Genomic DNA, 11,121 nt, shown 5'->3' on the forward strand with positions numbered 1-11,121 from the left:
TTAAGCCACGTTTCTGAGACGGCAATGGTGTGGTAAAAATTTTGGAGGAAATAATCCAGAAATTCGTCATAATGTGCCGGAAGGGATTGGGAGTTAACATGGCAGGATGTTAGGATACTAGTCAAAGGAAAGAGTGTGAAGCTGTGAGGATCGGATCAAATTTATTATTGGAATGAGGAAGGAAAATTGAGAATGTGTTGAAAAGGATATTTGGGTTAATATCAAAGGAGAGGGTACGTTTACAATTTGAATACAATGAGATAGGCAATAAACTCTTATTAAGCATTAAAAAAAAAAAAAAAAAAAAATGTGCTGAGTAAAAAAATAACAAATTAAATACAATTTTACCTTAAATTTAGAAAAATATAGAAATAATAAATAAAATTTACTAGAAATAAAATAAATACTTGAACACAATGATAATTTACTTGGTTTGCAAATAAAAATAGAAATAATGCTACTTAGAAGAGTAAATAAAAAATAAGATGAAAATAATAGATATAGATGTAAAAATGTGTTTAGAAAATATATCAAAAAAACTAAATTAAATTTGCTAAATGTACGAAGTTATAATGAAAATGTAAAAATAGACTAAGAAATAAAAATAATAAATTACAAATTAATAGAAGTTTAAGTCTGATGTAACTATGCGGGTGGCGTCAGTGAAAGACTTCCAGATCCTCAGCTGTATTAATGATGACGATAGGTTGCCCAGACGTACCTCAATTTGCCGGCTGCCTTCACCTGCCTCCCCAGCCAGTACAGGTGTCTATTGGCGGGGGTCATCTCTTCGCCTATATAGATCCGTTGGTCGCTTTCCCCAGCCGAGATGCCTCGTGGTGAAATCTGTGAAAAGAGACTTTCGGAGCCGAATCACCTCGTCGCGGACAGTCTGGCGAACGAATCGCACCACTATCGCAGCCGGGCGAGGGTCCTCTCCGCTTGGCCTTTTTCTTTCCCCAGTCTCTAGGTCTTCCGGGCTGATCTTTACTCCCAGTGCCGCCCCAATCGAACATATTATGCCCTCTGGTGTTTCTCTTGTTTTCACCGGAATGCCCCTGATTTCGAGTGAGTGGGTGAGCTGGCATTGTTCGGCCTTATTTATTCTGGTTCCATATGTTGCCGGTTTTGCCAGAACCTGATACCAATCCTTCCTAACCATCCAAACCCACTTCACTACCCAACCAGGCTTCTTTTTCATTGTCTGATAGTCCTCCCAGGCGTCTGAAAAGAAGATGTTCACGACATCTTTTAATTTAGAAATTTAATTGGAGTTCTATCAATGGGTAGATTCTCAACAAGTCATGCCACTCTAATCTCACATTTACTTTTGTATATATTTTTAATACAGTTGTAAATTTCAATAGTTAATGTATAAAAATGTACTAAAACCTGTTTTTTTACGGACATCCACGGGACCGGCAGATTTGTCCGTTTCCGAGGAGTGTTCACCGATAAGGGATATTTACTTCTTAAAAAGAATCAAAATAAGTTTATTAATTTAAATGAAAGAAATTTATAGTGTATTAATCCATTTATTTATACCCAATAATATTTTTTTTTTTTAATTATTTATTTACTGTACAAAATAATACAATAGGTAAATATGTAGTATGTTAAATATACACTTGAAAATCTTGGGAAGGAACCACCCATTGGTGGTACTTCAAACATTAATTTAAATTAGAAGGTCTCTTGGCCATCTTCTTTTCAGACGCCTCGGAGGATTATCAAGGATTGTTAAGGATGAAAGATTAAGAATTAATGGGTTAGGATGGTTAAGGAGTTTGGAATGAAAAGACGCATATCTGTTTTGGGTCAAATCTGCAACGAATGGGATGTTAAGGTCTTTCTGAATGAGTTTATTTGTGACGTAATAAGGAGCATTAAGGATTTTACGTAGGATTTTGGATTGTAACGATTGGATGCGGGAAGAATTTGATGGTTTGGTGGAGCCCCAGAGCTCTATTCCATATGTCCAAATTGGACTGATTATTGTAGTGTATACTAATTTTTTGTAGTGAATGGGAAGTTTAGAGCGTTTGTCAAGTAAGTGTTGTAGCAATCGGAATCTACGAGCAGTTTCTTGTCGTTTCAGTCTTGTGTGTGGATTCCAAGTAAGTCTCTTGTCAAGATGGAGTCCTAAGTATCGAATCTGTTCAACAGGCATTAGTGGTGTATCTAGAAAGGATACTGTAGGACAGGAGGGCAGAGGTTTACGACGGAGAGTAAAGGTGATCTGGTGGGATTTGTCAGGATTTATTTTGATTCTCCAGTTTTTACACCATTCTTCAATAGATGTTATGTGTGCCTGTAGTGTTTGTGATGCATTAGTTGGATCGTTGTTTACAGAAAGTATACATGTGTCATCAGCGTATGTTGTTAGGACTGTGTTAGGGTGGGTTGGGATGTCAGCTGTATAAACCGTATAAAGAATGGGACCTAAGATACTACCTTGAGGAACACCGGCGATGAGTAAGCTAGGTTATGATTTAGTTTAAAGGTTCTATCAGTGAGGTAGGAGCGGATTATAAGGAAATATGTTGGGGGTAGGAATTGACGAAGTTTATAGAGCAGACCTGGATGCCAGACTCGATCAAAAGCTTGTTCAATATCGAGGAAGACTCCCGTGCAGTTCATACCGCGCTCCAATGTGGAAGATATGACATCTACCACTCGATGACTCTGTTGTATGCAATAATATTTTAAAGATTTAATATGTAATATAATTAAAAAATGGAAACTAAACTTGTTCCAGATGTTATGTTAGGTTTTAAAGCGCTCTAGCCATCCATTGGGCGCTTTTATGAAAATATCTGCGATCTGAGCCTGTACCCGCCGGCTACCTTCCGCTCAAAAAATTTATCTTTATTGAAATTTAGTTTCTCAATTTGCTTATTCCATACAGAACTAGGATGACTGTCGATCTTAGAAAACATTTCTCTATAATCGAAAATCGCCGATTTCCTCAAGAAGAAGAGGATCTGCATGATTTTTTTGTTGATCTAATATCGTTTGTCGATTTTTCTGGATAGATGCTAATCAAAACGCTATTGATGGTCATAAAATTTTGGATTATTTTTTCTTGTTTTATTCAAAATAGGTTCACTGTAGATTATCGAAAACATTGTATACCAATCGAAAATGGTCGAATTCTTCGAGCAGACGCGAATCAAACCCACTTTCTGGGAAACGAATTTCAGACGTTTTAAAGCTGATTCCATAGAAAACAAGTCTAACTGTATACACGAGTCCAATATTTTTCGACCTAGAATCAGCCAAAAATGTTTCATTGAAATCGGTAATCCACATGCGTAGCCTCTTTTTAGTCATTGAACTTCGGATTATCTTTAGTTGATTTTGACCGATTCCATATAAAACAATTTTTAGTTTTGATGATATAAACCAAGAAAAATTATCGGTTTCCCCTGGAATACGCGAATCAACAAACAACTTTTGGTAATCGAATATATAATCATTTTTACTTTGTTTTTTTCTTATTATACACAAAACTTACTAGTTATAGAAAATGTTGTCTATCAATCAGAAATGGTTAATTTTTGGTCCTTGATTTTGCCTTATTCCACACAAAACTAGGTTGTTTGTTGATTATAGAAAATATTATTTACTAATCGAAAATGGTTGGCTTTGTTGGACAGATAAATATAAACCCACCTTTGGTCATAGTTTTTCGGATTATTTTCACGCATTCTATACAAAATTATGTTGGCTTTAGATTGTAGAAAACATTGTCTAACAATTAAAAATTAAAAAAAATTCGGTTTCACTTAGCAAACGTGAAATAAAACTCCACTTTTGGGGATATTTTAAAGCTAATACCATGCAAAACTAGGTTAACTGTAGAATTACAGAACACATTGACTAACAATCAAAAGTGGTCGGTTTCCCAGGGCTAACGCGAATTTAAACCCTAATGTTGGTCATAGCATTCTGGATTATTTTAAGCTGATTTTCGCAAACTCCATATAAAACTAGTTAAACTGTAGATTACTGAAAACATTAACTACCAATGAAAATTGTAATTTTTCCGGATAGATGCGAATCAAAACGCCATTGTTGGACATCGAATTTTCAATTTGAAGCTGATTTTAGCTCATTCCATACAAAACTACCTGTAGATTACAGAAAACATTGACTTCCAATCAAATTATTTCCCCTAGCAAACACGAAATCCAAGTCCTAGTGCTGGTAATCGGATTTTGGATCATTTTGAGCTTATTTTCGATTATAGAAAACATTGCCTTCCAAACCAAAACTGTATATTTCCCCGGTTTGTCCTCAGCAAATCAAAATTCCACTTTTTATCATCGAAATTTGGACCATTTTAAGCTTAATTTCGGTTATACATTTTCAATTATAGGAAATATTGTTTACCAAACGAAAGTAGTATATTTTACTGTGCTGACCCGAATTATAAACCAATTTTTTGTCTTTGGATTCAGGATCATTTTAACCTTATTTTCGCTTCTTTTACACAAAAATAGATTGACTGTAGGTTATCGAAAACATTGTTTACTTTTTTTTTTCTTTTTTTCACTTCCTGGTCTCAGTCCAATTCAACTTTAAGATAGTTAAACTAACTATAGTTAAAAGAACTATCTTAAACTCCAATTCAACATCACTGGGCGGTCAAGCCACCACCTCTTTCCACCTGTTAACGAACTCTCTAAAGAAAGGATAGTTCTCTTCTTCCATCAGACGGAGGAAGTCCGACTCGGCGAGGGCGAAAATCTCGGTCTGTCTAGACAGCCTGGCTAGGTGTCCTTCCATGGCTAAGCTATCTACTATTACGTGTTCTGCTGTTTCAGGAACTCCGCACATGGGGCACCAGGAGTCAGTGTTCGTTCTAAAACTCTGTAGCTTTCCCAAGAACCCTCCGTGTCCTGTTAGGATCTGTGAGACTCAATAGTCTGAGAGGACCCACTGAGCCTTCAATCTTCATTGGATGGTTGGGAAGAGTTCCTCAAAGTCCGAATCGAGGGTGAAACTCAGCATTTTAACACAGTCTGATATGTGGCTTATGTGGATAAGTTTAGCTGATGCATTATGCTATACGTTATCTATAGTTCTTGCATTGAGTTGTGTCACCTATTTATTTTTTTTAAATTGATATAATGACATGTTAAAATTATAAAGGAAAGAAATACATTTATCACTGTTAAGAAACACTATATTTTAACTTAGAACCTTCCCCCTTGTTATCATACAATCAGTGTTACCAAATAGCGAATATTGTACATATTCCAACACACCCCCTTACAATATGAGTGGTCTAGCAAACATTAATCATCGGGCAAAATGCCTCAAACTTAACTCTACTGTAACATTTTCATCACTCCCTTTTCTCGATTGTAATCTATATTAATACCAAGATACTTCTTGGTACTTCTCCCAAGTTCTTCATCTTAAAACTCTTCATAAGTTCAGCTTTGATCTTTTCAATGGCTTTCAAATCTTTCCCACAAATCAATAAATCATCAACAAATAAGATACAGAATATTACAGCGGCTGGATTACAGTACAAACATAAGTCATATTCACTTCTCTGAAAATTCAAGTTCACACTAAACTTGTTGGACAAGTCATACCAGTTTCTTGGAGATTCACGTAATCCATAAAATGATCTTTTCAACAGATAAATTTTGTCATCGTTAGTTTCAAATCCAGGTAGCTGGGCAACATAAACTTCAGACTGAAATGGGCTATTTAAAAAGTAGTTATCACATCCATTTGATGTACAAAATATTTTCGATTTACAGCAATACTCAACAGTGTTCTTAAACTTGATAATTTTGCACTGAAGCACAAATCTCATCAACTAGATCACTTTGTTCAAAGCCTCGCACAACCAGTCTTGCTTTAAAGTTTTTCTCATAATTTTGGCGAAAAACCCATTTCACACTCAGAACATCTTTATCAATTGGTCTATCAACAGAAATCCAGATTTTTGATTCATTTAAAGATCTCATTTCTTTTTCCATAGCAACCTTCCATTCATCAGAGACATTAGACTTCATTGCTTCTTCATAAGTTTTTGGATCAACAAAATTTGCAAAATTTACCATGATGTAATCATTAAACCGTTTAGGCCTTTCATTCTTATCCTTTTCATCTTTTATCAGACTCTACTTCTTTTTCACTTTCACATGGATGATCTTCAGTTTCACTATCTTCACTGTTACACTCATCTTCCATAGTAATATGCAATCAGTACCCTGTTCAATAATTTTTACATTTCTCATGTAAATCTCATATGGAGTAAGTTTTTCAAAAGTAGAACTGTTTCTTAATCGATTTCCAATAAAGCAGGCTGCCATAACAATCTTTGGCCAATATTTTCTTTCAATTTGAGCTTCTTTTCTCAAACATCTTACTCGATCCATAATTGTACGATTATGTCTTTCAGCTACTCCATTTAGCTCATGATTGTAAGCAATACATGGAAAAATGTGAAAACCTTGATCTTTGGCCAAATCATAAAATTCTTGATTGATATACTCTTTTCCATTGTCGCATCTCAATTCTCTTAACGGGCCTTGACCATAATTTTTTAGAACATTAAAATACTCCACAAATTTTTCCTAAACTTCAGATTTCTTTTTGTTTGGGTAAAAACTGCAATCCTTGAGTAATCATCTATACAACTCACTAAGTACTTTTCACCATTATAACCATCAACATCTAAAAACTTAACATCAGTATGAACAATCTCACCACAATACTTTAGCTCGTCTACGTGTTGTATCATACTTTAAATTTGTCAATTAACTTTCTATACAAATTTCACAGGTTAGGTACCTATCATAAAAAGAATCAGGTAAATCTTCTAAATATTGTTCTTGACACATAATTTTCAGATCATTTAAATTTACTTGACCCAGAACTCTATGGAGGCGCTCTTTTGTAGACCTTTCAGTAGTCAACAAACTTTTTGCTGAAATAAAATTGTTTCCTTCTTGAATAGTACATCTTATAGGATACAACTTATTTTCACTGGAACTGGAATGATAACAGAATCACCACGGCTCGATGCCATCTTGGATGATTTGGACCCTTGCCAAATATCAACAGCAGAACAGATAACGAAGGTAAACTCTTGCCCACTTTCACAATAAATAAAACTTTTAACACAGATACTAATTAAACCACGCTCTGCTACCATGTTAAATTTATAAAGAAAAGAAATACATTTATCACTGTTAAGAAACACTATATTTAAATCAACTGTACACACATATAAAAACTTAGAACTTTCCCCTTTGTTATCATACAATCAGTGTTACCAAATAGCAAATATTGTATATATTCCAACATGATAGACTCACAATATTTTTGTGGCATTGTTTCTGAGGTCCAGATTTGTTCTATGAACTTAGTAATTACTTCTATTGGTTGAGAACCTCCTGCTTTATTGATTTTAGTTTTTACAAATTTGATTGAATATTAATACTGTCTGGTGGAACTTGTCCAATCTCATTTTCATCTTCTGATAGGTTATTAATTTTCAATTAGTTTCTTAAAGTGATCCCTCCATCTTCCTTGTATATCCTGGTCCATGATCAGTAGCTTACCTTCATCATTTATAACTGTATTGTCTTGCTAAAACCTGCAGATTTTGGTCCATACTTCTTCAAAACATTTCCTCATCTTGTTACTCGCTCTTGAGTCAATGGTGTTCACGAGCGCTTCTAGTAGCGCTTGTTTCTTCTTGTTCCTTAGTATTGACTTTGATTTTGTTCTTCCTTCATAATACTCTTTCCTACTATTCTAGTGTCTCAGCTCAAGAAAATTGACCTCTTTGCATATTTTTCCTCTATTGCTGCTTTACATTCCTTTTCAAACCAGGTGTTATTGGTCCTCCTATTCTTCTGATAATACTGGTTTCCTGATTCTGCCAAGATTTGCTTCAAGAGGTCCCTCTCTTCTTTAACTTCTCTTTCTCCTTCAATTGTAGAGATGTTTCTAACTCCTTACTCAATACTTGACTGGAATGAGTTTATAATTTCCTCCTCTTTGAGTTTTGTTCTATCTTATTTGGACCTGTGAACTGCATGCTAACCTCGCCCATTGATCCATCTTTGTCATAACTAAATAGTGGTCTTAGTTCACATCTGGCCCCAGGTATGACCTAACATCATTTATTGAATTGAAGTTTCTAGACAGTATGAGTATGTGATCTATCTGTGTAGCAACACCTTTTTGTGAGTTCCGAGTTTCCTATCTTTGTCTTTGCAAGGAAAGATTGCACTCATAACAACTAGTGCATTGGATGCCACAAGATTGATCAAACGCTCACCATTGTCATTTGTTCCATGATGCATACACTGTCTTCCAATGCAGATCCCCTCTTATTTGTATGTTTTAATCACTAGTACTATTTTGATGATGAAAGATGGGTGATTTCTTAGAATATTGTTCAGTTCTTTATAAAAGGTTTTCCTCTCCTCCCCTTCTCTTTTCTCAATTATGTACATTTATTAGGGTAATATTAAGATATTTTACCTTAATCCTCATAGTACATATTCTGTTATTTATAGGTTGGAAATTGAGTATTGCTGATTTCATTCATTTTAAAACCAGGTATTCCCTCTCAAATTATCCCCCCTCTCCCTACAATAGAAGTTCAATTCATTCCTGCTGAATTTGCCACATCCTATCCATCTTGTTTCCTGAATGGCTATGATATTCATTCAAGTCCAAATAACTTGTTTTTCAGTTCAGTAAGGGCTTCTGGTCCAATTTTGTTGGTGAGCGTTAGTAACATGATGCTTTTTTTTTTACAAGAGATGGGCAGGTTTTCAGCCTTCCCCCAATGATACTCCTTTATCCAGGCTTTGGATGGTCAGTGGTCCAGTAAACACAGTACACTGGTGGAGTATTTTTGTTTTTTTTTTCAAAAATTTATTCTTATAATTTGTTTAATTTTGTGTATTTCTTGATTATTTGATACACTTTTATTCTACGTTTCAGTTGTCTGCTGATCAGCTGTTTAAATGCAATCTTTCTTATTTGTTGTTATGTTACTTTCTCTTGCTTCAGTGCATGTTTAGATGTCTTGGAATGATGTATACCCTCTAGTTTATGTATTTTTTTAGACTGTTGAGGTGTGTTGTAAAATGACATTTTATATATATATATATAGTTATGATTCTTTAATCCACACAAGACTTTTTAAAAAGAATTTATTATGAATGATACATACAACAAATCTTAAACTAGCATAGTAACGTTCTAATTAAGGACTAAAGACTGAGAGAGCTTTGATTGCTCGGTGGGGTTTATAAAGGATCAGCAAAGATCTTACTCAGCATTCTTAGTATAAGCACATCTGGTACCTATAGCTATATATATGTTCTCTGTCTTCATGATGCATGAAATGGTGGAATGTTGAATGATAGGCGTTTTGACTATTTTAGAAACTTAAGGCTTTAAGTTATGAAAAAACTTAATAACTCATTCAAAATTGTCTCTTTCAAGCTTTAGATGAACAAATGAAATTTGAAAGAAGAAAAAATCTTTTTATTCATATAAAAATAAATTAATTTATAGAATCCATGTAATGTCAAAGCTGTAATTCTAGAAGTATTAGATAAATTTTTCTGTCCATTTTTTCGCACTTCTCTATAGGAATTTAAATAGAGTTGTTTTCATATCAAGAAGCTGCACCAACTATGGGTAAGCCTGCTCATCAGAAGCAAACTGACCTGGAACTCAACAAAAAAAGTCACAAAAAGTGAAACAACAAAAGAACTGGGCCCAGACACAGATAATTTCCTTTTCTGTGTTAAAAGAAAATACACAATGAATGAGTGAATTCACACCAGTAAGCACTAAGCAGAGAAAGTGAGAAGGTGGATGTAGGACAAGGATAAAAACAAGTAAGATCCCCAATACTCAATCACAGTGAACTTTAATCGTCACTTATATCTGTTCTACCCACCAGTTCATCTTTCAAATCAAAACTGTATTCTTTATCAACATAAATGTTATCTAGTCAATAGTGAAAATTCTAATAACCACTGCTAAGCAGAATTGTACCTGTTTGGCATAACCCTTGTATTAATTTGTTTTTGTTTTTTACTACATAATCAAGAATAAGAAGCTTATTTATAATGCTTAATTTATTTGATCTCCTTATATACTGTCCATATCACTCATTTTACCAGAAATAGCAATCTATTAAGTAATTCAGATAATATCTCCACAATTGGTCTACCGAGCTAGGATATACCATTTATTTGGACAGTCAAAACAAAGTGGTCCTACGTGCCCCGAGATAGTGCTACTTTCTGGCCATTTCCCTTAGCTAATCTTCAATTTTACACCCTTTCTTAGAGCATTTTAATTGAAATTAAACTCTCTAAATTCTTATTATCATTAGATTTTTTTCTTTGTGCAATTATCATGATTTAATTGTACGATATAAAACTGAGTAATTTTTATTTTATGTAAGTATGGCCTGAACTTTGTTTTGATTTTCAATATGAATTAAACACTCTCGTGGAAAGTTAGCTTTACAATAAATTTAAATTAGGTATTAATTTTGCATTAATGAACATTAATTTCACCTAGCATCTTTTAGTGAATATCATTATATCCTGAACTATAAGAAAATTTTATAATTTTCTTCATGTAATAGTATGAATACACTGCAGGAACCAGACATTTCACTAAGAATTTTTTGTTTGATTAATGACCATTTATTTATTCATCTTTTGATATATCTTATATCACTAGTTATTTCATTACCTGAAATGTATGTATGATTTAATGTATTGATTAAATAATACATTAAATCATTTAATGTTTAATCATTCATTGCTTAGTAATTAGCTCTTATTAATATTGAAATATTATTTTTTTAAATTTTAATATCTTTATTGAAATTTACAACTGTATTTTATATAATACATTCAGTAAATTTGATCTTAGTTAAAATGTAGTGTTACAGGCGTGTAGAGCAACTACCTATTGGTAGCCACTCTAATGACATTTTGCATTAGCAGGTCTCGTGGCCATCTTCTTTTCAGGCGCCTCGGAGGATTGTCAGGAATGGAAGAGAATGCAAGGTTAGAAACTAGGGGGTTTGAGTGGTTAGGG

The 11,121-nt window shown here is 33.9% G+C and overlaps 1 long non-coding RNA gene across 1 annotated transcript in view; it reads left to right on the forward strand.

The window, feature by feature from the left end:
• Positions 1 to 5,169: 5,169 nt before the first annotated feature.
• LOC136795085 (uncharacterized) overlaps positions 5,170 to 11,121 on the forward strand; it is a 37,909-nt gene continuing 31,957 nt past the window's right edge. The window contains exon 1 of the long non-coding RNA XR_010842634.1: positions 5,170 to 7,109. This is a non-coding gene — a long non-coding RNA (uncharacterized lncRNA). The remainder of the gene's footprint in view (positions 7,110 to 11,121) is intronic.

The sequence above is a fragment of the Halyomorpha halys genome, unplaced genomic scaffold, assembly GCF_000696795.3.
Source record: "Halyomorpha halys isolate HHAL.00 unplaced genomic scaffold, Hhal_1.1 Scaffold2628.1, whole genome shotgun sequence".
In the NCBI taxonomy this organism is placed as follows: Eukaryota; Metazoa; Arthropoda; class Insecta; order Hemiptera; family Pentatomidae; genus Halyomorpha; species Halyomorpha halys.